Raw genomic sequence first — 13,905 nt, 5'->3', positions numbered from 1 at the left:
CATGAATGATGCCAAAGGACCCCCATTTGATACAAGTTTCTATCTCTGGGACAGTGGGACCCCAATCCATACTATAAAATCCTAACTCTGAGAGTGTGCAAATGGAACCAAATGGACCATTTGGTTCCATTTGCACACTCTCAAAGTTACAGACCCATAACTCCTCAAGGATGGACCCCTGGGGGTCCCTGGACCCCACTTTGAGAACCACTGCCCTAGTGACACTGTTCAGTAAAACCCCCAGCCTCTCAGTTTTTAAGACCTGAGGCCGATTCTACAAACAAATGCGTTCTAAATAAGTGCTGTCATGCTATTTTTCAGCCTATATGCCCGGTACAGGCCTGCAACTTTTGTAACACTTAAATATGTATTGATTGACTCTGTGTGGGGAAGTTGAATTGTTTGTGGGGTCACAGGTCTCTCCTCTGCAGTGCTGGCAATCCTGTTGATTGGAATGGGCGAAGGACTGAAGAGGAGGAGGGGTGTGTGTTTATGTTGGTATCATGTTTTGGCTTTAGTTAATAATCTGTGAATGAAGTGGTGCCTGGGAAACATTTTAATGAACATATTTAGCTTACTTCATCATGACATAATTGTGTAAAATATCTCATGAGCCTTAGTTATCCTTGTTTGAGTTTATAGAGTTACCAATTAGTAATCATGTGATGTTTGCCTCACCTGATTAACTCCATGCTACAGGTGCAGGAACTAATTCAGTTTGGCTTGAGACTAGCTGTGCATACATCAAGGGGAGAGCTACCAGGGCCTTTGTTGAAGGCTTTCCCTGCTCTAGTTTCTTAAGGTCCTGGTTTGTTTCATTTATTTTTAGCTGTCAATTGTTTACTCAGTTCTGTTATTTGGAGCTTTGTTTTGGCCAGTGAATGATTTTGAACTATGATTTTTGCCCAGGCCTGCACTGTCAATTACCCTGCACTTTGGGAGAGGTAAATAAAACACAAAAACCTGCATTGGTGGGCTTTCTGGAGCCGTGGCCGTTCGAGCCTTTTCCCACTTTGCTAGATTTGTAAACTGGTTCCTGAGGAACATGCTAGAAGAAGATATTTAGTAAGTACCAGATAGCTAGCTAGATTATATGTTTTGGTGGGGAAAGCCAAAGGAGCCTATACCCTAGCCTAATAAGTTGAATACCAGTTGTTTTTGTTCTTTTCACAGGAAATTCCTGAACCACAAACACTTATTAGCCTACAGTCATGCTCAGGGGTCATCGCCATGCTGGCTTGTGGTGGACATTTTTGTCAAAATTCTATATTTGTCATGGAAATAAAAATTAGTGGAAAATTATATTACTGTAGAAACACACAAACCTTTACAACTGAGTGCACATATGGAACCAAATGGACCATATGGGTCCATTTGGTTTTGAAAATGGTGTGCACAAATGGTCCATTTGTGCACTTGAAAATAAAAAGTTAGAGAACCACTGTACCAGTGGACTCCTAATGTCTCATACATAGTGTCACAGTAAATACGTGACATGCATATTCTGAGGAAAACCTGGAGACTGAGACATTCAGTAATTTAGTCTTATGATCAAAATAATGTAAAAATCTAAAATTTGCCACAGACAAGACCAAGTCTAGCCACAGACACATTGTCACATTGATGACCCCTGGTCATTCTTCATCCATAGTGTTTCATACTGGATTCATAGTTGAATGTGTCTTATAGTGTGATTGTGTAATGTGTATTATAACATGATGATATTGCTGTAAAACACAACCTAATAGTGTTTGTTTGCTAATTCGATTCATTTTCTTATCTTTTTTATTTAATTACAGTCAATTTCTGAAGAATTCCCATCCTGTATTCCAAATCTTGAGCTGTACAGTCCAGTGCTCAGAAAGGCCTCTTCTAGACAGGCACGACCACACAGATCATTATCTGGCTTATACTACGCCGTTACGCCAGTTCGTCTCTTCACCTCTTGGCATCAGGTATCTAGACGATATGTAGTATGTATAGCGCTATGTACAGTAGCTATAATTTTCACTCAAAGCGGTCGTTCTCGTTTTCATGTCGAGGAATACCATATATTTGACCGCAAACCCCATCTTAATTCTTTTTTGCCTGGGACTCCATACAAGATTTGTGTTGTTAAAATGTATCAAAAATATTCCTAATTTGTCAAATGTTTTCAAGATATTTTGAAAATGGCCGATCTACAAGCTCACCTGTTGTGAGCTTGTTCATCTGCTATTCAAACAGCCAACCATATACTGTAGAGTTAAAGTGGTTAAACAGATTTTTATATGTTAAATCATTTCTGGGTGTTCCTGGAACACCCTCAAAGACCCCTGGGGGTCCTGGACCCCACTTTGAGAACCACGGCAATACAGTACAGTTTGTTCTAATGTATAACCCACCCTCTGTTTATTTCAGGAAATCCCTGGTTCTGAAAACACATGTTCCTGCTTTGGCCTCGATTATGAGTCCTGCAGAAAAAGACATTACTTAATCAAGGGCACGTCCGTGTCAATCCATATCCGGGACATACTACAGTGTCAGCAAAGCTCACCAAGAGAAGGTATTTTTGAATTATATTCTGGCAATATGGATGTACTCCATTTTATTTTAAATATCTCTTTTATTGAAGTATATCTCCATATGATGTGTTCTAAGGTGTATGCATCAAATAGCCTGGAGATGTCCACAAATGAAAGGGAGGTTGAGGGGCCTGAATCCATGTTAGATCCAAGTTGAATAGTTTACTGGACATATCCTATGGTGTATATACTGCCCATACCTGTGTAACATTGCTTTACCAGAGTCAACGCCAGCTGCCATAAATATCAAAAGATCAACCTGTCCATATAGGCCTCCGATCTACAAGAAATAGCCGATCTACAAGCTCCCAAGGCATTGAGTTGTGACACGTTTCGAGCTTGTAGATGTGCTATTTTTAGTGAATGTTAGTCCCAGAATAGGGATGCTAGGGTTCAAGTTTGTTTTCTTTGTCTTAGGTCTGACTCCCCTGGGGACAGTGCCAAGTACACCACCTACAGCTTCATGGACGATGCTACAGACAAATTGTGCTTTGAGTTGGTGCAGGTACGGAAACGTAACTTCGGTCGATTATTTCTCCCCTTCAATAATTGATAATACTTCAATAATACCAATGGTATTATTGAAGGTATTATGTCTTTTATACAATTTTTTTCGTTGATTAGTCACCTTTACGGCGAGGTACAGCTTGTAAGGACCGGGCATTCATGGAATGAGCAACACAGCTAAACGTGTGGGTAGCGTCCCCAAAAGATTTGCCAAAATCTCCCAATATGCTTCTGTTGGTAATCATTCTTGTTTTGAGTGACCTGCCAGACTGACTGGCACCTGAGCATGGGTCTTGCAACTTTGTTGAGTTTGTGTATGCTCCAAGCAGCAACACTGCCCCCATGGAAAGATGCTACTTTGTCCCTTCAGGATAAGGCCTGTGCAACAGGGCAACTGAAGCTGGTGTTCCGTTACGCAGATTACGCATTATTTGGTGTCAGCCCTGATACCATTTGCAGGCAGGTGTGTGCCAGTCACAGGTGACTGGCACCTGATTATGGGTCCTGCAACGCTACCCACACGTTTAGCTGTTTCTCATTTCACGATTGCCCGATCCTTACAAGCTGTACCTTGTTAAAGGTGACTAATCAACGATTAAAATGATATAAAACAATTGGCTGCATTAGCTGCTAGATGGCTTACATGCCAAGAGTGAAGTCCCAGCACTGCTGGTGACTAGGCTGTTTGTTTTGTGTTCAGCTAAAAAACTTTTTTGCACATAATTTCATTTGATCAAAAGAATGTGCTCTCAATGTCACTCCTCATTTTTGATTTATAGTGTCTCACTCACATGGTTATTTGCTGGACCCTGCCATTACAAATGTGGGTTTAAGGGATACACCACCACCACCATCGGTGAGAAGAACTATTGTTGAATTGTAATTGTTATTAATGTGAATTTGAAAGGTTGAATGTATTTATCAGTATTTGAAGTGAAACCTTATGCAGTATTGTGTTAATGGTATTGTTTTAGACATTAACACAGAGATGCCTGCTCTGGCCTTGCTTAATGCAGGCCAGGTTTTTTGTTTGGATTCATCTGTTTTGCAGCCCGAGCCAAGGATGGCGAGCTACCCGTGTTGAAGATTGGAAGAACCCAGACCGTGCTAGATTCTCCTTGGACAGACCCAAAGCCGTAGCCCTTGTCCTCAGTGTGGTAGGAAAATATCACACACACTGCCCTGCAAGGAGCAGTGCAGTATTGGACGGTGATGCACACATACAGAACCACACACACACACACACACTATCTTCTACCCTGCCAGCAGTGCAGAATTGGACATTGACACATGCATACTCACCACACCCTCTGCCCTGTGAGGAACAGCGCAGGACTGGATAATAAGCACCAACTCACACACAACTCTCTGCCCTGCAAGACACACACACACATGCTAAGGTTCAGACACTTTGTGTCTTTGGGACTATTCTATAGCCAGTGGTGTCTGGGTTTATTGTCAGTGAATGCGTTTTGATTTATTGTCCTGGTTATTGTAAATGCTCAATGTGATATTTTTGGATTCAAATCCTAATTGAGTATTTGATTTGACTGAACTGGTTTGAATACTGCAACTAAGTTGCATACAGATATTAGTCAGAGTAGTTGGGTGCACCATAAGATTTAGAGATCTATTGATACCAAGGTACCTACCTCATTATTAATTATTGCTTATGTCCTATAGTATCATGCATCACAGTTTGGTCTGCATTTGACTTGAAACCTATATTGTAGCTCTTCTTTTTCAACTCAACAGCATTTATGGGTGAGTGGGTGTTCAGCCCAAACAACTTGGTTACGAACATGATGTTCACTGTTTCTTATGAATTGTGAAAACCTTCCAAACAGTAGTATTAATAACACTAGTCCATACCCGGTCGACGCATCCGTGGGGGGATATGCGCACATGATCTGGCAACCCGGGAGTCAGTTCGTCCCATAGCTGGGCAGCCCCGTAACCATGGCGACATTCCTTTACAGAAAAACGCTAATAAACAGCTGAGATTTGGTGAAATCGAAAAACGGGCTCTGCTGTTCCGTGCACAATGGTCAATGGCTGTGTGCAAAATTCAGATCATTTGCTCCAGCCACTGAGGAGAACCGGGCAGAACAGTTTTTGGCCTCACCACGCACTACAGACAGAGGTTTCTCAAATTATAGGAGGATGTACTGTAGAACTGGCAATGGTAGATGTCAGGTCAGCAACAGTATAATTGTAGCCCATCTGCTGCTGTAGTACTAATAATAGCATCAGTATTGTTAACAACCGCAATATAGCATTAATGGTAATATGTTACACACTTTTGATACATCACTGGCTCCACTCTTTTCTGGAATAGAGTTCTAGTTTTTTTTTTTTTTTAATGTAAATTTTGACTAGTCGACTACCACTGGGTCAAATTAGTCGACCCATAAAAAACTCTAGTCGTGAAAGCCCTACTAGGTAATAGTTTCACAACAACTTACTTGGGGACATCTGGGTTAGGTGAATTGTAGATATATACTGCCCTGTGACTGGTAACTCCCTGGACAAAAGTCCAGTGCATGTGATACTGTACTGGCGCCGTCAGCCTTATCTTTGCTACTGCAAGCATTCGAGGGAACTTGTAACCCACAGTTTCACTGACACCTTTTTCTTCAAATGCCAGCCCAAAGAAGGTATTTGCATCCGCACTGACCGCACTGAAATCCACGACAATGCCATTGAATATTAAGAATATTCTCTCAGATTGGAAGGGTGGACTGAGCTCGGTCCATGAACATATCCCCCTATTGGAATATTGCTGAGGGGAGACGGAGTCGAACAAATTACTTTTGATTTGTGATGTATATGTATAATCATATTTGAACTGGGGACCCCCCACCCTGACAAGCACTTGGAATTGTAGGAGGCATTACATTTAGTTTGACTCGGTTCCACAGACATTGTGAAAATAGCAGATCTACAAGGATCTACACCGACAATGTTTGCCTCTTTCTTATATTATTTGACAATTTGGCCAATGTTTGACTAATGTTTATAGTATAGTTTGTTGGTTACTTTTGATGCAGTAATGGTCTCTTTCTTAGTTTTCTGTTTTTAAAGTCCTTAAATTATCACTGTCATCTGGGGACCCCCCACCCCCTCACAAAAAAAGAATCATGTGGGGACCCACCTGGGGGTCCCAACCCACAGGTTGAGAACCACTGGACTAACGTACTAGTCTAGGTAATAGTTAGCCTTAGACAAGACTATCGTAGATGTATTTTATCGATTTTGAGTCTTAGTTACCACCCCCCCCCAGCGCGCCCTGGACTTTCACCAGTAAAGCCTGTATTTCTTATGAACTGTGAGAAATTCTCTATCTGGGGCGAAATACCCGAAAATGACCACACCCTTTTCAAAATGACCAAACCCTGTGTGCTACTTCCAACATGGCTCTATCTTCTAAACCGTTGGAGCCACACATTTTCTGAGGTGCTCAAAAAAGGTTCCGAATACCCATGTAACCCAGGGAATGCTCTAATGATTTAGTGACAAATGTGGGATTTATAAATCCCACATTTGTGTATAATTTTTTTTAATTCCAAATAAACAAAAAAATCTTAGTCATCAAATGCCAGCCCTTCACATGCCAGCCGTTCATTGGTGAATGCACAGGATTGGTGTTTTTTTTGGATAGCCTGAGGGATAAAAATGTAGTTGTATTTCTGGTTACGGTGGTGGTTGGTGGTACAATCAACTTAATATACTATAGTGCAGTTAAATACTTCAATATACCCTATTGTTAGTAAGAAATATAGTAAACACTTTCTATAAATAATTCATGTTCGACAACATCCAGATCAAATTCAACCAAAAACGGAACAAATATGGTGAAAAATGTCTTTCACTAGTAAAGACCACACCATCAAACAGAGAAACAATTGGGTTGTATTTATTGAAATGAATTGTGGATGGAATGGAGACAGGGGAATGCATTGATTGTGTGTGGTGCCACTGTGGAGAGAATTGGTTTGTATTAATTGAATTGAAGGTTGGAATGGAGACAGGGGAATGCATTGGTTGTGTGTGGTGCCACTGTGGAGAGAAGGTTGTGTGTGTGTGGTGCCGCTGTGGGAGGAAGTTAGGGTTAGAGGGTTGTTGGGTTGAGTGGAAGGGGCGCCTTAGTGTGAGGCGTGATCGGGGGCCCGATGGGGGTCCCGTTGTTGGGAGTAGGGGGTCCCGTTGTTGGGAGTGTGTATGGGAGGAGGGGTTGTAGGGGGTCCCGTTGTTGGGAGTAGGGGGTCCCGTTGTTGGGAGTAGGGGGTCCCGTTGTTGGGAGTGTGTGAGGAAGGTGGGCGTGAAGGGGGGGAAAGGGAAGAGGGGTGGAGGATGGAGTGAGTTGAAGGTGGTAGGATGGAGGCGGGATGATGTGGTTGGGCGGCGACTGACTGAGTGAAGGGGAGGAGGGGAGGGATGAGTGGTGGGATGAGGGGCCTGAAGAAGGTGATGGGAAGGAGGATGAAAGGGGATGAGGGGAGGTAGGGAGGAGAAATGGAGAGGAGTGGGCGGGGGGCTGGGCGGTCTGGGGCATGGACCCTGGGTATTTTGGCTTTGGGGCCCGTGGCCTGTCGGCGACCTGGTCGCGCCGAGACCCCCCTTGGAGACCTAGAGGAAACATGTATGGGAGAGGAGGAACAGGTCAGTTTTTAGCAAGGTTAGTTTTGAGCATGGGGAGGAGAAGGGGAGGTGGCATTTAAAAATCGAAATGAGTCTGTGGCCATGTCTGTAAACTGGACTCTAACTCATTGACAGTGTGTTCAGATGCAAGACAAGCCACATGCATCATACACAACTCATTTATACAATATATATTATATTCTTACCCATTACATAGGTAAGAATTATGATGATCAGGAACACGCCTCTATCAAGGCACCGCATTCCTGATTATGAACGTGATTCTCGTTACATTCGGTGCCGGCTGGCAAAAAAGTGTCTGTTGGCAAAATTTCAGTATTGTAAACACTTTTGTAGACTATGACATTTAATGAACCCTCACATTTGAGAAATGACATTCCCATTAACACTTTATTTAAAAGGTATTCAGGGAAATACAGTACCACTTATTATACTGTAAGTATTTGTTCCAATCACCTGTGTTGTTCCTATCCCGTCTAGGAAATGCCAAGTCAGTTAAAATAGCCAATTTGTGAGAAAATATGGAAAATTGTGTGTGTGGATTAACTCCATTTAATCCGTTTTTTGTTGTTTTTAATCAAGATGCATCACTGCATGATTACATCAATCAGATGCGGTAACCCAGCCTTCTTTACTTTGACTACATCGGTATTGGCAATTATGACACGATGTGTCCCAATTTTTTGCCACTTTAAACAGGGCATCCCACTTTTCAAACGTTTTCATAGGTCTTCCAAAATAAATTTGTCCTCAAATCATCGGCAATCAGTGGTCTAGCATTCTCCTAAATTGGGATCGGCATCGGACCCAAGAATCTGGCATGGGTGTGGGTCTAGTCCTACCCTGGACTTCTCGTGCTTGGCGACCAGCCAGTTTCTCGCTGACATCCGTCGCTTATAGGAACACAACTGATAAGTGTCGTCTTCCTCTCTCAGAATGCCAACATCTCCTCCGATGCCGTCCTTGAAGTTCACTTCTGCTTCCTGCTTCCTGTTAGGGTTCTCGGTAGGTCCAGCCCAGCCGCCACAAAAATCGCGCGCATCACAAAGAATCTTCGCATCTGGTGCATCTGGTGCGAAGTCCATCACTGATTGGACTGATCTCTTAAACCTGGAGCAGAGAGAGAGATGGAGGAGGACAGACAGAGATTCACTGACAATAAACAGGCTAACAGGTCTTCAGTCTGCCGGTGTGAATGTGACTACGCCCACCGTTCCTTAATTAACTCTCTGTAGAGCATCCCAACTGTCGAGCATTAACATAGTTAGCCTAAAGCCTATATGTGTCATGGTGGACATTGACCACTTCACCTGTTACAACAACTTACGTTGAGTTTGAGTCTTTGTAGATCCCTTCTATGCTGTGACTGGTGACTCCCTGGACAAACCCAAAAGTCCAGTCCTTCAGATTCTCTTGCTGTACTGCCACATTCAGCCGTATTGTTGCCTTTACAACAATTCCAGGGAACCGGTAGGCCTATCTCCAAGCTTCTGCTCCACTGAGACCGCTATCCGATCGTATTCTTATTTCCTTTTTTTCTATTTCCCTCACCTCAGTTTCGTCGTCCTCTCTGCCCGGACTGAAGGTCTTAACAACAATGCCATTGAAGGTAGGGTTAGAGGGTTGTTGGGTTGAGTGGAAGGGGCGCCTTAGTGTGAGAGGCGTGATCGGGGGCCCGATGGGGGTCCCGTTGTTGGGAGTAGGGGGTCCTGTTGTTGGGAGTAGGGGGTCCCGTTGTTGGGAGTGTGTATGGGAAGAGGGCGTGAGGGGGAGTGGGGGGTCCCGTTGTTGGGAGTGGGGGGTCCCGTTGTTGGGAGTAGGGGGTCCCGTTGTTGGGTGTGTGTGTGTGTGTGTGTGTGTGTGTGTGTGTGTGTGTGGAAGGTGGGCGTGAAGGGGGGGAAAGGGAAGAGGGGTGGAGGATGTAGTAGATGAAGGTGGTAGGATGGAGGCGGGATGATGTGGTTGGGTGGCGACTGAGTGAGTGGAGGGGAGGGATGAGGGGCCTGAAGAAGGTGATGGGGAGGAGGATGGAGAGGAGTGGGCTGGGCGGTCTGGGGCATGGACCCTGGGTAATTTGGCTTTGGAGCCCGTGGCCTGTCGGCGACCTGGTCGCGCCGAGACCCCCCTTGGAGACCTAGAGGAAACATGTATGGGAGAGGAGGAACAGGTCAGTTTTTAGCAAGGTTAGTTTTGAGCATGGGGAGGAGAAGGGGAGGTGGCATTTAAAAATCGAAATGAGTCTGTGGCCATGTCTGTAAACTGGACTCGAACTCATTGACAGAGTGTGTTCAGATGCAAGACAAGCCACATGCATCATACACAACTCATTTATACAATATATATTATATTCTTACCCATTACATAGGTAAGAATTATGATGATCAGGAACACGCCTCTATCAAGGCACCGCATTCCTGATTATGAACGTGATTCTCGTTACATTCGGTGCAGGCTGGCAAAAAAGACTATTTAAAAGGTTGTTTCATCCCCGTTGATTATTTTTTCCAGATAGTCAGAACTACATGCATCTGTAAGATACCGGGACAACCTTTTTTGATACGATGATCAGAAATACACGTACATAAGCCGGATGATCTTCGCTTTATGTGATCGAGTTCCGGCGCTACAGCAGAGGGGAGGTCACAGAAGGATCGAATACAGCCCCTTCTTCATCTCTACTGCATAGCAGAAAAACACTTTACCGTAATTAACCATTTTCAACTTGGAGTCCCTATTTTGGGCTTGTGATTACAGGCAAAAACGTTTTTATTTTTTTATTTCAAAACTAGCCAAAGTAGTGGCTCTGCAAGCTCACAACATGTATTGTCACAATGTGACTCACTGTGAGCTTTAGATCAGCCGTTTAAAAAATTTGTCATACGACAAAGTATATATACATACACATGGGTGTGGGTCTAGTCCTACCCTGGACTTCTCGTGCTTGGCGACCAGCCAGTTTCTCGCTGACATCTGTCGCTTATAGGAACACAACTGATAAGTGTCGTCTTCCTCTCTCAGAATGCCAACATCTCCTCCGATGCCGTCCTTGAAGTTCACTTCTGCTTCCTGTTAGGGTTCTCGGTAGGTCCAGCCCAGCCGCCACAAAAATCGCGCGCATCACAGAGAATCTTCGCATCTGGTGCGAAGTCCATCCCTGATTGGACTGATCTCTTAAACCTGGAGCAGAGAGAGAGATGGAGGAGGACAGACAGAGATTCACTGACAATAAACAGGCTAACAGGTCTTCAGTCTGCCGGTGTGAATGTGACTACGCCCACCGTTCCTTAATTAACTCTCTGTAGAGCATCCCAACTGTCGAGCATTAACATAGTTAGCCTAAAGCCTATGTGTGTCATGGTGGACATTGACCACTTTACCTGTCACAACAACTTACGTTGAGTTTGAGTCTTTGTAGATCCCTTCTATGCTGTGACTGGTGACTCCCTGGACAAACCCAAAAGACCAGTCCTTCAGATTCCCTTGCTTTACTGCCACCGCCAGCCGTATTGTTGCCTTTAAAACAATTCCAGGGAACCGGTAGGCCAATCTCCAAGCTTCTTCTTCACTGGGACCGCGATCCGATGCTATTATTTTCTTTTTTTCTATTGTCTCCACCTTCGAGTTGTCGTCCTCTCTGTACAGCCTGAAGGTCTCCAACAACAATGCCATTGAATATGTCTAATATTTCCTTAATATCTTTGACTGGTGTCTTGAGCCCGTTCCATGACTGTATCCCAGGATTCTGAGGGGAGACAGAGTCGAACAAATTACTTTTGATTTGTAATGCATTGTAAAATAAATCATATTTGAACTGGAGACCCCCCACCCTGACAAGCACTTGGAATTGTAGGAGTTGAGGCATTACATTTAGTTTGACTTGGTTCCACAGGCATTGTGAAAATAGCAGATCTACAACGACAATGTTTGCCTCCTTCTTATATTATTTGACAATTTGGCCAATGTTTGACTAATTTTTATAGTATATATAGTTTGTTGGTTACTTTTGATGCAGTAATGGGTCTTCTTTCTTTCTTAGTTTTTTGTTTTTAAATTATCACTTCACTGTCATCTGGGGACCCCCACCCCCTCACAAAAAAAGAAAATCATGTGGGGACCCACCTGGGGGTCCCAACCCACAAGTTGAGAACCACTGGACTAGCGTACTAGTCTAGGTAATTGTTAGCCTTAGACAAGACTATCCTAGATGTATTCTATCTTTTTTGAGAGTCTTAGTTACCACCCCCCCAGTGCGCCCTGGACTTTCACCAGCAAAGCCCGTATTTCTTAGGAACTGAGAAATTCTCTATCCGGGGCGAAATACCCGAAAATGACCACAACCTTTTCAAAATGACCAAACCCTGTGTGCTACTTCCAACATGGCTCTATCTTCTAAACCGTTGGAGCTACACATTTTCTGAGGTGCTCAAAATGTTCAGAATACCTATCTTTAGGTGAACATTCAAGAGTGTAACATTTCTTATTTCGATATTTTATGACAAAACAACTAAGAAACGCTAATCACATTCAACTTATTATTGTCCAGGGCCTTTTTTTTTTGCACAAATCAGTGTAAAAGCACCACATTTGGCCCAGATGTAACCCAGGGAATGCTCTAATGATTTAGGCGTTTATATTTTTTTCTTTCAAAACTAGCCAAAGTAGTGGCTCTGCAAGCTCACAACATGTATTGTCACAATGTGACGCACTGTGAGCTTTAGATCAGCCGTTTTACAAATTCATCATACAACAAAGTATACAGGGCTTCAGTGGTTAAAGTAAATCTGAAACTGTTATGGATCTGAGTCTCACCAGGTCAGCAAGTGCCAAAAGTATGTTCTGTATATCCCCGTCTTTGACGAGCGATGTCCAGTCAGGAAAATGCAGGCCAGAATGCAGGCCGTAATCCTTTAACCTTTTCTCTGCGAACATCAGGTTTGCAATCAGTGCAGCAACTTGCTGTCTCTTGTTCCTCCGGTCAGCCCCTTCTTCATCTATACTGCATAGCAGACACTGCAGAAAAACACTTTTACCGTAATTAACCATTTTCAACTTGGAGTCCCTATTTTGGGCTTGTTTATTTTTTTCTTTCAAAACTAGCCAAAGTAGTGGCTCTGCAAGCTCACAACATGCATTGTCACAATGTGACGCACTGTGAGCTTTCAGCTTTAGATCAGCCGTTTTAAAAATTCATCATACAAAGTATATAGGGCTTCAGTGGTTAAAGTAAATCTGAAACTGTTATGGATCTGAGTCTCACCAGGTCAGCAAGTGCCAAAAGTATGGTCTTCTGTATATCCCCGTCTCCGATGAGCGATGTCCAGTCAAGAAAATGCAGGCCGTATTCCTTTAACATTTTCTCTGCGAACATCAGGTTTGCAATCTGAAAACACACCAGATCTCAGGATCAACAATAGCATATGTGCAGAATTTACAGGATCAACAAGATTCATTCTCTGTTTGGACACTGGGGGGGGAGGGGTTAGCCCCTGGGAGCACGCACATAATTCGGCACCTGTGAGTGTGCATGCATGTAGAATTCAACAGGTCTTATAATTAGCAGAGCCCGCTGCCCCACAGATATAGTGACTTTTTTTAAAAACCACTTTCAACCTAGCATAGGTTTTAGGATTTTATAAATCCTAAAAAGTTGTAAAAAAAAAGTGCATACTGAACACACACTGCCATATCTAACATACACAAGAATCTAGCATACGTAGAGCAGTAACTGTAAACTAAACCAACAAATTACCAATTGAACAAACACAAAAACCAAAAAAGCAAACGACACAGAAAAGTGGAGGCAACATAACTATCATTGCAAATGTCCATTCTTACTTTGCGTCGTTTGTGCACATGTCATGAAGGACAAAGAAAACGCTGCTCTTCAACTGTGTGCTCACTCCATCTGAGCTGGTCTGGAAAGGATTAGGAATTAAAAAGCCAGCAGTTTTATATGCCTTCACCTCGTTAGGCCTTGATTGGGGTCACCTGGCAGTGAAGTGTTGGGGAAGGGCAGACTTTGATACAGTAGATGTTATCGATTTCGACTTTTATATCTACGAGAGTCTTTATATCTTAGTGACCCCCCCCCCCCCCCCCCGTTTGAATTTATTATTACAATTGTGAAGAAAGGTATTTTGATATTTCAGTTGTATGTAATTTCTTTATTTAA

The sequence above is a fragment of the Gymnoscopelus braueri genome (genome assembly GCF_963280865.1).
Source record: "Gymnoscopelus braueri genome assembly, chromosome: 10".
In the NCBI taxonomy this organism is placed as follows: Eukaryota; Metazoa; Chordata; class Actinopteri; order Myctophiformes; family Myctophidae; genus Gymnoscopelus; species Gymnoscopelus braueri.
Note: the sequence above shows the minus strand (reverse complement) of the source record.